The sequence below is a fragment of the Chelon labrosus genome (genome assembly GCF_963514085.1).
Source record: "Chelon labrosus genome assembly, chromosome: 3".
In the NCBI taxonomy this organism is placed as follows: Eukaryota; Metazoa; Chordata; class Actinopteri; order Mugiliformes; family Mugilidae; genus Chelon; species Chelon labrosus.
In genome coordinates, this window is record NC_140339.1 from 17,877,503 (window position 1) to 17,882,284 (window position 4,782).

A 4,782-nucleotide genomic window follows, 5' to 3' on the forward strand; every position below is an offset into this window, starting at 1 on the left:
TTGCTTGTCTGCTGTTTGTGTTTTTGCATAATTCAATGGACACTGTTTTCTTCAGTTGGTAAGTTGGCAAAATGCACCTTAGATAAACAAAACCCCCACAGAGTCGGGTGTGGAAATGTTACAGACAAGGACAGAGTGGGAATGCGTAAGGAGGGAGAGGATGATAGGAGGAGGAGAGAGAAGGTCAAGCTATAAAAGATGTCTCCTTGCATTTAGACCTCGTTCTGGCAATCTGCGCACAAATGCCACAGACCTGAGTATTATTGTCTCAACAATTCGGCAATTTGACAGGGAGCCATCCATCCACACAGCCTTGGGTGAGCAGTGCAAAGAAAGAAAGGAAAGATGGTCTTCACTTCTCAGCGCTGATGTCTTAACCAATTTCAGAGAGTCCGGCTCATACATGTGGAGACAAAGATACACAAAGACACCGCTTCTCAGTGTTTTATCAGAGAAGTAGAACACTTTAACAGGAGTTATTTCAGTAGGTGAATGTATAGCAAACTGGATCAGATTTTGTGGTTATTATTATTTCATGGGTTACCACTTTCAACACATAGTCATGTAAAATAATAACAAATGTTAGACATAAATGTAACTTTTGATTGTTTTAATTACTGCAAGACGGAAGAATAGTGCAGTCGGTGTACAGTATACTCACTTATACACAATTGTCCAGAGTGTGTTACTCTATTAACTGATCACTTTATGCCTCGAAACTGACAAACAGAGGCCGCAAACAACATCTGAGCTGTATTTTTTGTGATCTGAGGCTTTTGAAAGAGCAGTCTCTGCCTTTGAGGCTGCAGCTTGGTAGTCCACTTGTTAAAATCGTGTAGCAAGGACGTTGACTTTAACAATATCATACTCGCTGCCGGTGAAGAGACAGGATGCCAAAAAGGCTTTCAAGCTCAAGTAAGTGTTGTGTGTTCGATACCCTTTTGAGGTTTGATGCGGGGAAAGACCAAAAGGAGCTTTGCTGCAGCCATAAATACATGTGGCTAGTCAAGAAAAGCCATCATTATGAGATTATCCAAATATGAAGTTGGCCAGTTTCTACAATCACCTGGCACTGGCATTCAATACCTTATGAAGAATGTGTGTGGTGCACTCTGTAGATGCAGGGTTGGGATTATTGGAACTGGTGCTACCTTAGCTTGGAAAGGCTTCAGTGAAAGAACAAGCGGCCAAATATCGAAGAGAGGGCGTGTGTGGAGGGGATGTGTGCTGGAACCTTCCAGTTGCCTCACTTTCCTGGCAACTTGTCACACAGGCAACATTTGAAAGACTGGTTCACGGATGAGGTGCCCAAAAACAGGCTCAGGAAGCAGAGTCTTTACTAGGTCAGAAGGCCGGCTTAAGAGAAGCCATTTAGATAACACAAACAAATCCACGGTCCAAAGCAGGCAGGCAAGCAGCAGCGTAATGCAGGATCTTTATCATTAAAGCAGATAAAGACAGAACAGAATAAGGTAGCTGGGTTGTCTTCGTAGACTGTACAAGCCATCAGTGTCCTTAGCTGCATAGCTGTTTATATTTGCAAGGTGTATCACTGTTGTGGTGTCGGTGAGAAGATGCATAGATACACTGTTCGGATAATGCAGATGGCTTGTCACACAGAACCATCAGGTGATTGGACGAACCGTCTGTCTATCACAACTTCAACAAGGCTTCAACCAATCAGATCATGAGGTAGGGCCCAGAAAGGAACAGCCACAGTGAATCAGTAGGCTCGTTTGAGATGTCTGCGCCTGTCTGAGGCTTAGGTGCATACGTCAACGTGAACTTACGCCGACTGTAGGGGTGGAGCATAAAATGGCTGCAGACAAGTCGGACACGGTCTACTTTGTGTAAACAATGGCGGATCTCGCTGCGTTTGCATTCGTTGTTGCCAACGAAATAGAAGCTTTGGAGTTACCGGAATTTATGCCCGTGTTACCAACATGTTAAAAATGCCTTTTTACTGTTTAATCGAAGAAATGAACACTGCATTGAACTGCAGTCAGATGTACAACGTTTTCAGTATTCCAGCCTACCATTGTTGCAGAAATCACATATAAGAAGGTATCCCTTCGATTTCTGTTCATTTTTGCATATTCCAACATAAGGAAGCGAGAAACGTCAAAATCGTCATGAGGAGATTCCTCCCAAACTGCCCAATCACATCTTTGAACTGACGTCATGAGGGCGGGTTTCCGGTCGTGCAGTTCGTGGAAAGCAACAGGCGCGTTCGACTTGATGCAGATCTGTCTGAGTCTGACTTGACGTGATGCATCCTGGGATGGACGCAATGCATGCTGGGATGGACGCAATGCATGCTGGTTAGAAATTCTGTCCGACTTGAGTCAGACGGGGAGGGACTTACCACTACGTCACCATGTCACATGACCTTAAAATATCGCGGGAGTCTTCGCCTGCAGACAGATCTTGCAGTTGCTCTCCAACGAACTGCACGACCGGAAACCCGCCCTCATGACGTCAGGTCAAAGACGTGATTGGGCAGTTTGGGAGGAATCTCCTCATGAAGATTTTGACGTTTCTCACTTCGTTATGTTGGAATATGCGAAAATGAACAGAAATCGAAGGGATACCTTCTTATATGTGATTTCTGCAACAATGGTAGGCTGGCCTACTGAAAACGTTGTACATCTGACTGCAGTTCAATGCAGAGTTCATTTCTTCGATTAAACAGTAAAAAGGCATTTTTAACATGTTGGTAACAGTAGAATAAGCGGGATAATGGACTTCACTCCATTAGACTATCCGAAAATAAACGCATCACGAGGTCAAACACCCTGGGCTATTGGCTCAACTGTCAGCACGCTCGCCTTCCGATCCGAGGTGCTGCTGGTTCGAGTCCGGGCGTGTGCGGAGCTGAATCACGCAGGTTACATTCTAAGGCTTCGCGTTGGGCCGTTTTACCATCTAGAACGCGTGCATTCAATTTGTAGAAGTGTCGTCCATTATCCTTTACTTATATCGTAGTACTGCTTCTTCAGTATCATCCTAAATTGGTTTAGTGGGTAACACGTCAGTCTGGCGATCGGCCGTCCGTAGTTCAAATCTTGTTAACGGTTAGTTGATTTTTGGGGTTCTTCTTCACACCTGTCTGTCCAAAAATGAAAACAAATGGCATTTAATCTCCATCTCAATATCTTTCTGTGAATTCGTTTCATGGTTGAGTTACAGGTGCTAAACGACTTTGGGTGTAAAAGTAAATATTCAAATAAGTAGCCTAATCAGCAGTTCATTTTCGCCAAGATTGGAGACCAAAGCACTATGCTACTTAATCCTTATTCAGTAGATTTGCTGCTATTCACAATCCTTTGCATACAGCATGCTTGTTGTAACACGGGTATAAATTCCGGTAACTCCAAAGCTTCTATTTCGTCGGCAACAACGAATGCAAACACCGCGAGATCCGCCATTGTTTACACAAAGTTGACCGTGTCCGACTTGTCTGCAGCCGTTTTATGCTCCACCCCTACAGTCGGCGTAAGATCACGCTGACGTAAGCAAGTCAGACTCAGACAGGCGCAGACAAGTCGAACGCGCCTAACTGCAAGATCTGACTGCAGGCGAAGACTCCCGCGATATTTTAAGGTCATGTGACATGGTGACGTGATGGTAAGTCCCTCCCCGGCTGACACAAGTAGGGTGACCAGATGTCCCGCTTTGTGCGGGACAGTCACGCATTTTCATTACTTTTCACACGTCCCGCAAATTGAGACGTTGTCCCGCATTGTTATTGACAGTCAGACTCCAGTTTCGAAATGCATGTTTTACAATCTGGCATTTATCAAATAGCTGTTTGGAGAAAGCAGTGAGGGCTGTCATCAGGGGTCGGGGCGGGCTGTTTGATCATGTCAATCAAACTGGGACGCGGACGCAGGTTAACGGCGCGCCCACCAACAACAAACAATGCGAATCAGATCAGAACGGCACGCAGCGCGAGACATGGAGGGAAGCACAACCCGTACGACTGAGAAGAGGAAATGCAGCTATAATAAAGATTCGGAAACTATCTATCCAATGCAAGGCGAGTCTGGTAAAGTTTGCTGTGAAGTTTGCTTGAGTCATTTTTCCGTTTCACACGGAGGTGAATACGACGTGAAACGACACAGACAATGCGAGACAAAACGTGTTGCTCACCTTGTGAACTTGGGAAATTTGCATTTAAGCAAGTTTTTATATATATTTATATTGTAAAATATATTTGTTAAGTTTTTATTTGCAGGCTGTTATGTCCTACTGAATCAATCAGATGGCAAAGTAATGCCATAAGCAAAGGGGCAGAACAGAAATGTTTATTTTTTCTCATAGTTCTTTTAGACTACCTTGATGCATTGGTAGCTCACATTGTCCCACATTGTCCCACACAAACGTAGTCTTTGTCCCACGTCTGGCGAATTGGGATCTGGTCACCCTAGACACAAGTCGGACAGGACTTCTAACCAGTATGCATTTGCGTCCATCCCAGTATGCATTGTGTCCATCCCAGCATGCATCATGTCAAGTCAGATCTGCACAGATCTGCATGAAGTCGAACGAGCCTAGTGTTAGCATCTAGCTAGTTCGTGGACGACTCTTGCTGTCTTTGTAGGGAACGGCACAAAAAGCAAATTCAGACTGTCTCCACACTTAAAATATGCCGATAGTTGGCAATTGTACCTCAAGGTAGTACAACCAGGAAGCTGATTCGTCCAAATCTCACGAATCTCACAGGAATCCGTTTACCCTGCTTGGTAAGCAGAACACAAACTCTCCTCATGAAATCCCAAT